The 15254-nt window shown below is 41.8% G+C and overlaps 1 protein-coding gene across 5 annotated transcripts in view; it reads right to left on the bottom strand.

Moving 5' to 3' along the window:
- The window catches only part of PALLD (palladin, cytoskeletal associated protein), a 344806-nt gene that overhangs the window by 72970 nt on the left and 256582 nt on the right, over positions 1-15254 (bottom strand). The window contains exon 1 of one of the 5 annotated variants that reach the window (XM_045202770.3): positions 3779-3964. The exons of the other annotated variants lie outside the window; for them this stretch is intronic. The gene's annotated coding sequence lies outside the window, so the exon portion shown is untranslated. Of the gene's footprint in view, positions 1-3778; positions 3965-15254 lie in introns of those variants that run through there. 5 annotated transcript variants of the gene reach the window in all.

The following is a 15254-nucleotide window of genomic DNA, read 5'->3' as shown; positions in this document are numbered from 1 at the left end:
ACCAAGGTTAGTTCTTCACTTCCCTCCTATTGGTTAAACTTCAGTTCTACTCTTCTTACTTGTTTTTTGTTTTTGTGTGTCTTCCTACAAATCTATTTTTAACACCTCTATATGGAAAAAAACATTGCGAAGTTTTGCCAATAGAAATCAGAAAACAGTCATTTGCTCATTTCTTTTGGCTGACACACCTTTGCAAATGGCAGCTTCTCTCTCAGGAGGGAATCTTTTCCATCACATAAGCCTTTCTGCCTTCCACAGGTCCGTGCCAAACTGTGGAAATCACCCTCTTAGCTTACCATAGTGGTGGGGCTTTGACAGTTGGGCCAACACACGTTCAGGGGAAGAGTTGGAACTGACGTTAACTGTCCACCCCAAATCTTCAGCTGCTTTCCGTGTAGTCATTAACACAGTTAAGAGAGGCTCACGTACATGGAACAGCTTGTGTTAGCAATCACAGTTACCCCTACAGCACACAACCAATAAGACAGCTAAGATTTACTGCTCAGGAAGAAATCTGTGCCTTTAGCAGTGGATGGGGTTGGGCGGAAAGCGGTGCAGACCACTGCTTCCAGATGGCGTTCCTCCTGCCCTGCCACCTCTCTTTCCGTGCTTGCATTTTACCTCCATGCCTTTCCTCCCAGAATGGGCCACTACTTCCCTCTCACAAAGTCTCCGTGGCTGAAACCTCTCTCCTCTACCATCTCTAATTCTTTATCCTTTGATAAAATCTGATACAGTGCGTTCCTGAAAGAAAAAAATCCCTTGTATTAGTGTAAACTCACAGAGATTTTCTGAAGCAGAAAACCTGGGACACTGAATTAGGCAGATCCTAGTGCCTCAGTTTTATCTCTCAATGATCCTGGAGAAAATTCTTATTTTCCCTACACATTTCTTTATAATCTGGTAGAATTCGATTTCTTGTTCTGGGTCTCAATATTATTAGAATGAGCTAATAAATATCATATAGTGGGAACACTTTCAAAGAAGAGTTTAGGACTCTTTTAACATAGCCTTAATTTTTATTTACTTAACATATCCTTATTTTTAAAAGTGTATATTTAGCATCTACCCCCTCTTCCCATTTACCTGAAGAAGAGAACTATTTCGTAAGATGTTAAATAGTAGGTAATTTTAGAAGTATAGTGAACTTTGACTACCTGATGATTATCTGGATCTTCTGAAATAAATGCTGAAACAGTACAATACATTTTGATATGAAATTGTTTACGTGGAAATATACACAAAAGGAAAGACAACGTCTAACACGTACTTTTATAGTTCTCAATAATTATGAAAGTAATCTGGAAAGCAGGGGGGTGGAAATCAACAATGTTCACCCAATTAATAATTGTTTGAACAAATGAATAGCTTCCTCTTAAAATAATGACTTTAGCACCTTGGGCAGTGTAGACTCCATGATAATTTCCAGGAAATGCATTGTAATTCAGTAATACATAATTGTTTCAAATATAGTACGATATAAGATCTACCAGGGAAAATAAAGTTTTAAACACCAACCACAGTGCAATGTGGTAAGTAATAGTCACCTTTTATTCTATCTTAAAAAGTTTGAGAAGTCAACGAAACACTAGAGCCCACAGGATATACTGAAGCGTACCAGGGCTACTCTAACTAGGACGGCTACCTGTTGTTTACAAAGGCAACATCTTCACCTGGGACACACTGATCATTCAGTTATTGCACCATTTAAACCAGGTAAGCTACTGTATCACACCAGCCGTCAGAATTCTATGATTCATGGATGCCAACAGTCACAAACAATACAGCCACATTATTTTCAACCACCTACCTATGCTCTTCGTGCAGAGCATCAAGTTTTCACACAGCCAAAGAGATGGCTAGGATGTTGCCATGTTTTGTTATTCATTGTTTCCTACTAAGGGACATGGTGTGGGCCCTGGGCCACCCATCCCCATGCTTATTATAAAGACAAAAAAGTAGAATAAATATTAAATAAATCCTATTTTATGTATAATAAATGGAATAAGTAAACAATAAAGCTTAGGAATTAGTTGAAAGTTCTATTGATTATGTAGCTCTTGCCTATTCATTATACATCGTTCAAGGATGTACTAACCTCTTAACTTCCTCTCTCTTAAGGTATAACTCTTACAATTCCTCTAAGGCACAATATAAACAGAGTAGGAAGAAAAATTTCCTCAGATCTCTTATCACTAAGTCAGAGTTTGCCAGGTCTTGAGAAAAATAATATCCTCTTTCCTTAGTGGTGTAAAACAAAAACAAAAACAAAAACAAAACCCAAACAGATGTCTTTCCATTGCGGTTGAAGTAACCAAACCAAAGTCCCTGGACAATCAGCTGGCCACTTTTTCCTTAGTGGCACTTATTGAGACAGTTCTGACAGACGCCTTCATCGCACAAACCAAAGGCAAAACTTTGCATTTTCCAGATTTGGTAAGACCACTGCTCTGCCTGAAGGACTGGGACCGGGTGGGATTGGTGGCAAGGGCAGCCTTTTCAAAAGCTGGTTACCCGGGCACGGACTATTCCCTGCATCAGAAGCTTGGGTCTCTCCATTCTGCCTTTCTCATGCTTGTTCCATGTGCCTGCAAATCAAAAGGTAGATCCAGCTGGCGTAGAAAGCCTAAAGCCTAAAGACCGCTGGGCTGGGTCTGACGGATGCACAGCGGTCCTGGTGTTTCACCGGCACATCAGCAACAGGGCTTGGCTAGCCCAGGCCTGCTGCAAAAGCGAGACCTGGCTCAGAAAGGTGGGAAGATGCTTGTGCCCAAGGAGACCCGCTGCCCGCCTCCCCTTCCCCATTTCATTCCCGGCCTGCGCAAAAGTCTCAACCTCACTCCGGGCTCAAGTGACCAAACTCTCCATTCTGGAGTCCTGGACCACTCACCACTCCGGAATGATACGCCCCCAAATGTTAACAAGGGAAACAAGAAAAGCCCCCAGCCTCGAAGTGGGGCCGCTAATTCCAAGGGTCAGACCCTCTGTTCCCGCCACCAAACCCTGCACTTCAGGTTTGGGAACACAAAGCATCCTAGAGAGAGCCAGCCTGGCTATTCACAAAATCCCTTCGGTTGGCTGCTAAAGCCGCAGCCACGTCGTGGCCGAATCTGAGTCGCTACTAACAAAGCCAAAGCCACGAAAGGGGTAGAGGCGGAGCTCAGGGTCTAGAGCACCAGCAAGCCTTCAAAGCGCACCTACTGTGCGGTGGCCACCGCATACCGGTAAGGGAAGAGTCCCCCCAGCTACACTCTTCTAAAGAAAGAAGGATGGGGTTGGAGCGGGGCGAGGGTGCAGCACCCAGGCTTGGCTAGGGATGGATGGATCCCTCCTTCCCCCACCAGCCGAACAGGAATGAGATCATTCCCCCCCGCCCAAATCTCTGCCAGCCTAGCGTTCTGTGCCCTCCCTCGCCAGATCTGACCCCTCTTGGAGAGGGGCCCCGATTCAGGGAGGAATGGGCTCAGAAAAGTTAGAAGAGTGGGAGGGATCACTTGGGGCAGCAAAGTATCCCCAGTCCCAGCCCTTTTATGATGCAAAATTCCCACCAAAAGCTCAGCTTTCAAAGATCCCTGCACGCAAGGGGAGGGAGGGAACTTTGCAAGAAGACCAACGGCAGTGGTGGGAACGCTGCATTTACAAGTTTCTCTGCCTTCTTGCTCCCCACAGCCACCCTGCCTTCTAAAGCCCTCCCACCCCCAGCTCTCCGCCACCCTGGACCCTTCACTCCCTTTAATTCATCCTTTTCTACCAGGCAAGGGGCCGGTCCGGTGCCTACCTCTGGTCTCAGGGCTGCGCCGCGCCGGGTGGCTCTCCAGTGCCGGTCCCGTCTGGTGCAGCCGCCGCGGGCTGCGCACCGGCAGGTACCGGGCTATATACCGCTGTGACTCAGTGAGTCTCCGTCTGCCTTACGGTCCTTCAAAATAAGAGTCTCGGTCCCAGCCCGAGGCCGCGGGAGCGAAGGAGGCGGGGCTCTGCCTGGGGAAACATCCCCCAGTTTAGCGCAAGCTTCCCCGGCCCTCCTCTTAATCTAGCCCCTCCCTTTTTCTGGTCTCAAACCCCTTCCTGGGCAGCTCAGTGATGAATGGGGCTTTCCGGGAACTTTCAAAAATTGATAACGGGAAAGCATTTAACTTTTAACTTTTTTTTCTAGACCAACAGAAATGTTGGCTGCATGTTAGGATGAGTTGTGATTGTTTTTTCCTCTATAGACCAAAACGTAGTGTCCAATAAATCTGACTCCAGGGCAGCATGGAGGGCAAAGGAATGAATGCTCACTGTGGAAGAGGAGTCCTCAAGGAATGGCGGGCTGGGCGGGGAGAGGTGGGGAGGGGAGGGGCAGGGCGAGGTGGGGTGGAGGGGGAAGGGTAGGGTGGAGTGGGAAGGTCCAGTTCCCTGGGGCTGCTCACATTTAACCTGGGCGCTGAGGATTTCAGGTATCATGCAGAATGAAAGGATAATTTCTAGATTTCCATTAATTAGTTTACTCTGATCTGTGTCTAAACTAAATCCAGGACCCTCAGGGTAAGAAGTGTAGCCTTCCGATTGAGCAACTTCTTAGGAACACTGTCCTCATCCTGCGTTCTTCTGCCATAAACTACTAGAGGATTTGAGTCACGTGCGTGCACTTACTACAAGGGGGATTTCTAAAGAAGTGTTTTAAAGGAAGAAATTGACTCATTGATTCCAAAGTTAGTTTCCTATGTAAAATCTGTGAATTGTGTGGGCTTCACCCTAAGTCCAGATCAGAAACCTCCTCCTTTCACACACTCAGTGAAGGACACCCCTTGCTCCATGCATCGTCCTCCAGTAGCTGGGTTAGCACACTAAACCACAGTCATTGTCCTCCTGTCTGTCCCGCCACACTGTGCGCTCCTTGGCCAGTGGGACCAAATCTCTTTTACACACAACAAACTGTCAACAAAATGAATGGGTGGCTGGATGCTAACATCTCACATACTGAACACCTATTACTGTGTTAGGCCCTTCTGCACCATGGTCACCAAGTAAATACCAATAAATGTCGACTAGATTTGAATAGCTAGTGGACTATGTGTAAATGGCCTAGTAACTTTAGTCCTGCCTTCATCATTAATATCAGACAGTAGGGTTTCTAGGTTCACAGCCTGACCCTATCTTTCTGAAACAGCTTTATTCAATTTTTAGCTTAAATTGTGTCTGTAAAACATTCAAGCAATAACTCCAGTGTGGATGTCTCTCTGAAATTCCACCCTCAGAGATAAACACTGTTAACACTAACAGTCCACTCTTCCGGCCTTGTGTATATGTATTTGAACACATGTGAATATATCATCATTTACATATGATTCTGCAACGTATATATATCTTTTTACCTACAATATACAGTAGCCAGGCATAACACAAGGCATTTTCATCCTTTCAATTTTTGAGATGATGATTGGTGAACAAAAAACTCCCAGTACTTCACTGTTTAACTTTGCCAATTTTTGAATTTTTAGTTGGCTCGGTTCTGTGCTAAATGACCATTAGGGCCATAGAAAAGCATCACTTGGTACATAACAGGGTTTCCTTACAGACTGCAGTCTGATACTGAAGAAAGAGTCCTAAAAATAGATATACCATATGGCCCAGCAATTCCCTTTCTGGGTACTTATCCAAAAGAAATGAGAACACTAATTTGAAAAGATCTATGCACCCCTATGTTCACTGCAGCATTATTTACAATAGTCAAGCTATGGAAGCAAAGTGTCCATCAATAGATGAATGCGTAAAGATAGAATATACACATATACACAAAAATGGAATATTACACAGCAGTAAAAATGAATGAAATCTTGCCACTTGCTATAACATAGGTGGATCCAGAGGGTATTATGCTAAGTGAAATGAGTCAGGCAGAGAAAGACAAATACCATGTGGTTTCACTTATATGTGGAATCTAAAAAGAAAACAAAACAAAAACAGACTCATAGAAGCAGACACCAAAGAGATGGTTACCAGGAGGGAGGGGGTGGGGAATGGGTGAAAAGGGGAAGGGAATATAGTCAACAGTATGGTGATAAGTTTACAAGGTGACAGATAATCTCTAGAATTAGTGGGGTGATCACATTTTAAAGTATAAAAATGTTGAATTACTGTATTGAACACCTGAAATTAATATAATCAATATGAGATTGTATACCAACCACACTTAAATAAAAATAAAATTTAATAAAATAAAATGAGTTAGGACTTATCAGTCTGTGCCATTAACTGTGGAACTCTGGGGTTTTCTTATTTCCACAACAATGGAATTAATTTAATGAATTAAAACTTACAGTTCTTAAATTTTGTGATTTTATGATTTAGAAGTCCATTCTGAACATAAGCACAGAAAGAATAAAATAGATAAGCATGAGTTACTACCACTGCAAGCGTTTACATACCATGGGAGTATGTCTAGGATGGAATAGACCAGGAGAGTTGATTAACTGCCAGAAAACCTATCCAATTCCTTTACAGTCCCAGCGAAAGAAGGATGACCCATTAGATTTGCCATCTCTGCGTTATTCCTACTACTACAGCCCATAAAGAAGCATTCATGTGGACCAGTTTTCATTTTTCAGAGCTCAAGTCCAGGAGGACTTAAGGAACTGGTGCAAAACACGAAATATTATAATGCTTTTGACTCTTAAAGATGTATGCATGAAATGTGGGAGGAGTGGATACATCTTAGCTATTGCTTTGGCAAGTCCCAGAATTGTGAAAACTCTTATCAGTACAAGCACTGATAGGACTTTCTGCCAAGCTGGAAAAAGAACTCTATCCCCTTGTGCACATTGCAGATTCTGATCAAGAACCTTCTCTGTAGTTTGTTCTTTCTTCCTTCTCCCTGAGCTAGAACTCAGCGTTCCGAGGCTTTAAGGTGAGATGGAAGGGGTGGTGAACAAATGTGCCGGGGGCTGCGCTCATGGGACTCTCTCTGGCCTCACTAGAAGTGTGTGTAGCAGAGGGTCTGTTTTAGAACTCCCGCCGCTTGCTTCACCATTGCACGCTTTGGCTCGCAGACCTGTTACCAATAGGTCCATGTACCAATTTGAGATGAAGTAATTTGCTCGGTTTTCTAGTTGTTCATGGTAGAGTGTATAATGGGTGAAGGTAATCCTTAAAATCATTCCTTTATTCTCCTTTCCATATTCTCTCTCTCACAAATGAAAAATGTGAAACACAGGTGGTTAAAAACTAAAACAACAAAAGACAACTGAAAACAAATGGTATTCACTGAACAGACACAGAAACAGATAGACAGCTACATAATTCTTGGCGGGCACTACAAAACGCCTATCTCAAAAATGCTCACCGTAGGTAATAATGTTTCAGCAAGTCAAATAAATGTCTACTTGCCAAGCGTCCATTAGAAAAGCTACCACCACAAGTATATGTTGCCCAAGCATGCTTTTCGAACATTTACGCTAAGGCCAAAATTTGTATTTTCACTCCTTTTATTTACATGTAGCAGGAGAAGGCACTTTGCTTAAAATAATATTTCAATGAAAATTATCAAAAATGTGTAATTTTCTTAGAAGATTCGTAGCTTCTGAGCTGATAGAGGACTGGCACATTCTCTATCTGGAGGCTGTTGCTATGTATTTCTTCAGACTGATCTATGGTATATATAACACATGTTCTGATATCAATTCAGAGAAAGAGTCTATTTCCATTTACTTCCGGTGCTTTGATATTATTTTTAAAAACCTGTTGATTTGCCTCTTGCTATATCTTTAAAAGGCGCAGAGTCTTGGTTAAATGGCCTCGGTACTACATTTGCAAGGGCACCTCACCATATTCTGCAAACAAGAACAAGACTAGAAAAACAGGAATTACAGATTCTACCTGATATTGGATCCAACTAATATTGTTTCGGGAAAAATGTTTCTGAGATTAGAATGTTTAAGATCAGCTTTTATTCATATACGTAATGAGCACTTTGAATTTGACTCTGTAATTAATTGCAGCATTTTATATGGAATATTTATTTGATAGCAACATCCAAAGTGAGGCATCTCTGAAAGTGAAACGTGGGTCGTCTCAAGGCCAAGGCCTGTGCATCATTTGATTATGAACACAGATTATTAGGGGCGGAGGGGCAGGGCAAGCCTCCGAGGGCAATGTATACTTCAACATAAAAACAAGTGAATGTATTCCACTGGCCAAGGTAACTTTCTGCCTCTTCGTATGTAACTTTTTATTAAGAGAAGGAAGAAAGGACAAGGAAAAGAGAAAACGGAACTGTTTGTATTTGTGCAAATGTGACTAAGAACCCAGCGGAAATAAAAAACACTATGTAGGGGAACGCAACAACCCGAAGGTCTGCCGTCGTGGAATGTAAAGAAAAAACAAGAAATGGTGAACAAAAGCACACACTGAGTTTGTGAGAGCAGAGGAAACCCTGAACGTCTGAAACAACTCCAGAGGAATCCGAGAATCGGGGCTGGCAGGGGCCCGAAGAGAGAATCTAGAGGAAAGTGGTCCTGAGGAGGGCCTGGGCTTTGGAGCCAGATGGACTGGGGTCGACGGAAGGCTGTTTCTAGTGCCCTGAAACTCACAGGGCTTTTGTTGTATCACCTGTGGAGGAAGAGGTGTTTACCTGGGACTGCTGCTGAGAACAGAGAGAGGCTGCCTGTGCAGGTGCCTAACACCCTGTTTGGGATGTAGCAGGTAAGGATAAGTTTCCTTCCCCTTTTAATGTGTCCATTTATAAAGTTATAGTATCTCAGGAACTTTGTTGTAACAAAACACAGTATTTAGTTAGGGACAGAGTAAAAAATTAATAATCTGAACTTTATCTGTGTTGACACTCTACCAATCACTTCACATGCATTCTTCCATTTTATCTCACTCTACAAGCCATGGCGAGTATGGCTGTTACCATCATGCCGCCTTCATAGAGGAAGACAGTGAGCACAGAGAGGTTAGGTAACTTGCCCAAGGACACACAGCTGCTACATGGAGCAGCAGAAACATAAATTGTAAACTCCAGAACCAAAACTCCAGGGATGATAAACTTGGAGGAAAAAGTATATATACAATGGAATACTACTCAGCCATAAGAAAAGATGAAATACTGCCATTCATAACAACACGGATGGGTGTCTAGAGTATCATGCTAAGCAAAATAACACATAGAAAAAGTTAAGGACCATATGATTTCACTCATGTGGGATGTAAAACTGAAAGCAACAAGTGAACAGAGCAGAAAAACAAATAAAACTCATAGACGCAGACATCAGCAGGGTGGTTACCAGAGAGAAGGGGGTGGGTGGGGGTGGTAAAGGGTAAAGGGGGTCATATACATGGTGACGGAAGAAGATTTGACTTGGGGTGGTGGGCACACACTGCAATGTACAGATGATGTATCATAGAAATGTATACTCAAAACATATATTTTTATTAACCAATGTCACCCTAATAAATTTAATTTTAAAAGTACATACTTATGGAAATCCATGAACAATCTCAGGATACTAAGATCTCCATTAGTAAATCAGTAGTGTATTATTGCAAAGTTTTAGTGTGCACAAAAATGTCTGCTTGACCTGAAATAGTTAAGGCAGCTTCTAAACATGCCCTGCTTTACCCGCAGAAGAATCTGACTCATTATTAAGCACCCCTTTCCAAATCAAATGAGTTATGCTGGCTTTGATGGAATCATTCCCCATGGATTACTGGAAGGGCATAGTTACAAGTAGGAATTTGCCTTTTTATGTGAGCCTCCTGAGTCAATGGTGAAATACTGCTAGGAGCTGACTGGTGAGTTTCACTTTAACCTACATATGAAAAATCTTAAGCTGTGTCTTATAAATATAATGACTCATCGTGGACTAATATGACATTATCTATTTAGGATTATACATCTTTACATATATATTCATTCTAATGGCAATTTATGAAGTTATGGGTGAGATGGCACATAACTCAGTTGATTCTCTTAATACTGTTACCTATGGTGATACCGTAACAAGGAATCAGTGTTGCACTTCATATGGATGCATTTAGATGCTTCAAAAACACACAGGTCAGCTTTCATTCTATAAGTGCTCTCGGAAATATAGAAAGCAAAACTACCTTGGTAATGGAGCTGCTGTAGGTGTTGGGGGGCCTTTCTCAGAATGATGATTTCAATGCAAAGGAAACCTTGGACTCCAACGGGATACAGACAGGCAACCACATGGGCAAGAAGAAGGGGATCAGGCCTATGTTCTCTAATCCTGAAACTCCCTCCACCAAGTCCGTCACATCCTACACTTGCGCATCCATTCCCTTGAGTTAATACATGAATCCCCTGGTTCAAATGAGTAAGATTTTGTTACCTGAAGTACTTAGCTTTTCTCATTTGGGAAATACACAGATTGGCTGGGGTGCTGCAATGAAAGGTTTTCTAGCAAAGATATCCAACTCCTGAGAGGGCTGTTGAGGATATTTTACAGTATGTGTCTCTGATACAATAAAATATGCAAATCTCGACTCTGGTATGGACAGGGGATGAGAAGAGAGAATAAGGGGGAGTCATCTATTCCAATTAAATTTTCTTTTAAAACAGAAATTTAATGAATGCATTACACATTGGAAAATTCCCTGGATATAGATCTTAAGCCCCATATGATGAAATTTTTGGTAACAGTAGTTAAAGGAAAAAATTTATGTGATATATAGTATACGCGATGAACAGTTAAAACAATTAACTTAATAATATTGATACTGTCCATTATGGTCCCATTAAATGAATACAGTGTGTTGCCACTGACAAAATGAAGTACTAGATTTCAGAGAAAAAACATAAGGATGTTTACCTAAGATCCCATTAAATCTAAAAAATTATTTCCATTATTCCAAAGAATTGAGATCATTGGCATATCAGTATATCATATTTTTCTGTTTGCTTTTAGTTGTATTAGAAAGAGTTAACTAATTTTGAGGTAATTTGATCACTTTATGGGAAATCAAGAGTCTCTTCAAATTAAACTTTGGTTCAATCTGCTACATTAAAAGAAACTAGTGGCTTATGAATGTTTTCAAATGACCACGTCCTTTATAATATATAATAAATTGTGGCACATGGATAGAGCTCAAAGAGAGAAGACTACACTGAGGGAAATTAGAGGGAGCGCTGGTGTTAAAAATGTAATTTTTGAGCAAAGTTGACAAAAAAAAGACTCAGAAGATAAAGTTTTCAACAGAAGAAAAATGATAGCAACCATAATTAAAGACTGAATCGAGCCCTCTGCCTCCTTAAATCCAAGCCCTTTGCAAATCATTATCTTAATTTTTTTAAAAAGCCCCATCGCACATTGATTTATTAGCAACGGGTCTATACATGTTTCAGCCCATTGTTGCATTCAGTTCATTAGCTTGTAGGTGGTAACATCATTCTTCCACCCTTTGTGGGTGGCGCAAGCTAAGCTCGACATACTTTGGTGGCATTGTTCCCTTGTTTGTTTGCCCACGGTAGGACACTTAACGAAGCCTTGTGTCCCAGCAATGGATGAACTGGTCTGGCAAACACTATCCTTCCAGTTGACTCCGCTTTCGAGAACAAAGGCACAGTCTTTCTGCATCACCTGCCTTGCGGTCTTCATGCAATGGCCAAAGGAACCCCCCAGGAGCAGCCCTACAGAACACCAGTTTTTAAAATGCAATTTCTGAACAAAGTTGAGAAAGTAAGATTTAGAAAGGAGAGTTCTCAACCCCACAGGGCTCACTGGCTGGGGGCGCATACTGGCTTTTCTAGGACGGTGTGACTTCGGGAGAAAGGGATCCTTGAGCCACTTGTTGCTCGGATGGAAGTATCAAGAAACAGGAAAAAAAGAAGTTAAAGGGACTTGCAATGCTCAGTTTACAAGGAGGGTGAAAAGAGGGGAGGCCAGGTGCAGTTTACAAAGTGCCCTTGCCCGTCACCTTAGTCAGGGCCACACATGGGTCACAGCGGGAGCAGAACTAGCACCTACAACGCTTTCGGCAGCCCATAGAAACTTTAAATTTTAAATATTTTTATGCTCAGAAGGAAGGAAAATGAATGTAAATGAATATTACAAGGATAATTATATAAAAATGAATCCAGTTTGGGTTTTATTCCTCTTCATACTAATGCCGTTGTAAAATATAATTCTATTTTTTTTTTTAAATGAAGAAAGGAACCCACAGAGACAAAAGTGCCTAGGGCCTGTGACAATCGTAACACAGCCCTCGTCTTAGGGAGCTGATGTCTGTCTGGACGCTTCTTTCCTTTCGTTGTCTATAAAGACAGGCTTTCCCATCTAGTTGTTTTCTGTGTGACCCTAAGTCTGTAGGTGTCCCAAGTTTTTAAATGAAGGAAACCCCAGTTCCTATTCTCAACCTCTTTGTAATCTAAGGGAGGAGCCAAAATCAGCTGTGAACAACAGGTGCTTCGCAGTTGTTCATTCATTTGGACATTTCTTTTACGAGTCAGTTACTCGTAACTGCCGTGTGAACAAACTGCACATCTGGGGGATGAAACTGCCCGCTGAGAGTGAATTACTGAAACGTAGGTGGAGCACAATAGTTAATTCATTTGGTTACCCTTATAAGGCTTAACAGAAATCCCTGCAGCATTCAGAAGTCGGGCTCCTTTGTGTCTGAAGAATGGGTTAGTGCCAGGCTGAAGGCTGCAACGTGGGAATATGTGAATCCAGTTTAGAATGCAGCCCCCGGTCCTTCCCTGGTCACCCACTCTCATTTCGTCACCGCCCGTCCCGGAGCGTTTACTGACCCTGGTGTTCTTCAACCTCAACATGTTCTGCTTTCCCCTTTCAAATTCCTGAAGAGTTCCTTTTCAGTTTCATCTAGTTCATGGGAAGAAGAGAGCACGTTGGCATAACCCCCCTGCCAAAATAAGCCCCCCCCCCCAAAACACACCTCTACTTGGTAAAACAATTCCTAAGCTTGGTTCATTGCTGTCACACACCTATTTCATACTGATTTTTCCAGCTTTTTAAAAAGTGTGACTGGCTTATAAAAATTGTATATATTTAAGGTATACAGTGTGCTTTGATTGAAGCATACCTGTATAATTATTACCACAGTCAAGCAAGTGAACATACTGGTAACCTCACACACTTACCCCATGCGTATGTGTCTGTGTGGTGAGAACACCGAAGACACACTCTCCTAGTTCCAGGATTCTAGACTTTAAATACACAACAGATCTCATCGGGTCCTGAGTTTTCTTGGAGATGAGGTCTCCAGGCAAAAGTCCCTTAATTTCATGGTCACCTCATCTGTTCAGTGGAGGAGTTGGATGGCATGATCTCTTCTGCCATGGTTGTGGGATCAGGTTGAAGGTCACCCACCCTGACCAGGGTGTGGGACTTTAGTAACAACTCTTCATATGGGTGTTGGGCTATTATACAGAGCAATGGTCTTCAATGATAATCCATTGAAAAGTGAGAAAAACATTAAAACCTCTCTTTATCTTAACCTTTAAAATTTTCTACCTTTAGGTATATTGTATAATACATGCAATAATACACAATAAATGCCTATATTTTACATATTCATATATGGGTATATATACATATATACACTCACATACATACTTGTGTGTATATATATTATGCATGTTTGTATAACACACACACACACAATATTTTACTAAAGGGGATACATGTCCAAAGAAACTTCGTATCCCATTGTTTTAAGATACAAAAACACAATCAACTCAATTCACTAGATGTAGTCTGGCCAAGAGTCTGCTTTAGGATGTTCATTTCTAGTTTCCCCTTTAGCACTATTTGGCTCATAGACATAATAGCTTCAAATAAGCAAATTTAATTTGAGATAAAGGAATTTGATCCATTTTCCACTAGTTTGGGGAAGGGGATGGAATGAAGGGAGGTCATTCCTTCGAATTCTTTCTTGATATGGACATTCAACTTAATACCAGACAACTGAAGGCTAGAGAAAGCCAGGGCAGAGGCAGAGAAGCTGCCCACCGGGGCCTGCCCCGCCCTGTGAGTTAGAGCCCGTTACTGTGGGTGCGGCTCTGTGTCTGCCATGTTTGGGACCTGGATGTGGCAGGCAGGCAGAGCTTCTGACCTGCCAAATCTTTTTTCTGCTGATGTGGCAGAACCCATAATCCTAGAAAACAGAGACATCCATTACTCAACACTTTTAACTGAGACCCACACAATACATAAGAACAGTCTCACTAGAGTCCTTCACCGATATTATATATAATGTTTCAAAGGGTACCTGTCTGCCTCCAGCTTTTTTGCAGGTGATTTTGGGAGCTGTCTGTAATTACCACTGTCATATTCAGGCTGACAAATTACCACTTGGATACCTGCTTGGATATCTTGAAGTCCATTATTTTTTTTTTCTGAGTTAAAAATGGATGTTCTTTCTCCTATCCTTTGACATTTTCAAGAGAATTGTCATCTACTTGCGATACTTTAAGTGCATCCTCGAAAGATTTCACTACCCATCTATGAAGTAGAATGATTTCACATTTAAGAGCTCATGCTCTGCGTCTGAACCCCGGTTGTGTCGCTTGCTGGGTGTGCGTTTTGGGGCAACTTACTTAACCTCTCTGCGCCCCAGTTTCCTCCTGTGTAAAATGGAAACGGTAAGACCGCACACCTCATAGAGCTGTGGTGACGATTAAATGAGATATGAATGATCTGGCGCAGTGCACATGGTATTGCTACCAATAAGTGCAGCAGTTTCTATAGCTATCACCGAGAAACATGGCCATGTGGTGCCAGGAGGAATTTATATTCTAAATAAGTAACTAGATGAAGCAAACAGTTAAGGTATCGCCTTGACTAAGTCAATAATAATATGGATTAAAGCTGTTTAAACTCCTCGTCCATCAAGACAAGACCGACAGAAGTGTGATTTAGATGCACCACAGGAGGGGAGGGAGAAGGGAAGGGCAATAAGTAGATACTTGACAGAAAAACATCCACTGGGGACTTAAATACTATATTCAAGAACGGAGCTGGCTCCACTGGTAGCTCACTGGGAGATCTCGTACAATTCACTTCGAGTCCTGTGCCTCGGTTTTCAAGTCCGCACTGGGATTTATAGGGGGTTGGATGAGATTACATCTAACATCTGTAATTATTAAACAGTTATTATTCATCATCATTAAAGTTATATAAAGATATATTTATTTCTCTGTATCTCTGATTTTTAACACCTAGGTATGTAAATAATTTGTGCATTGTTCTAAGTTTCCAATAACTTTTCCTGTAAATAGAATAATTCAAATGAGC

This window comes from Desmodus rotundus, chromosome 9 (assembly GCF_022682495.2).
Source record: "Desmodus rotundus isolate HL8 chromosome 9, HLdesRot8A.1, whole genome shotgun sequence".
In the NCBI taxonomy this organism is placed as follows: Eukaryota; Metazoa; Chordata; class Mammalia; order Chiroptera; family Phyllostomidae; genus Desmodus; species Desmodus rotundus.
Note: the sequence above shows the minus strand (reverse complement) of the source record. Positions and strands in the feature narration are given on the sequence as shown.